The following is a 412-nucleotide window of genomic DNA, read 5'->3' as shown; positions in this document are numbered from 1 at the left end:
TTTATATTCCAAAGCCACTCATATAATGCAGAAACACTCAAGCAAGCAAAACACGCGCAACGCGTGCACGTATTTGTACTGATGCAGAATAGTACAGCCTAGCGCATTTCACACAGGCTGCTAGATTCACTTTCGCCAGAAAGTCGTATGCCCAAGGTTAAAAATAAATGACGTTTATAGTGAATGCCCCTATAAATGGTCTTATTTTTACGATTTAGTTTTAATCCAAATGATGCGTGTGCTAAGTGAGCGAACATCAAAGATCACACAACAGAAGTACGCATGCTCTCTCTCTCTCTCTCTCTCTCTCTCTCTCCCTACAGTTAAGTAACTTGTGCATTGTTTTACTTACTTGTTTTTGGCATATCCGACCGAACTACAAGCTTTCCAGTGATGTCTGTGAGAAAGATAT

Source organism: Sinocyclocheilus anshuiensis, unplaced genomic scaffold (genome assembly GCF_001515605.1).
Source record: "Sinocyclocheilus anshuiensis isolate Anshui unplaced genomic scaffold, SAMN03320099.WGS_v1.1 scaffold195, whole genome shotgun sequence".
Lineage (NCBI taxonomy): Eukaryota > Metazoa > Chordata > Actinopteri > Cypriniformes > Cyprinidae > Sinocyclocheilus > Sinocyclocheilus anshuiensis.
This window is presented reverse-complemented; position numbering follows the sequence as displayed.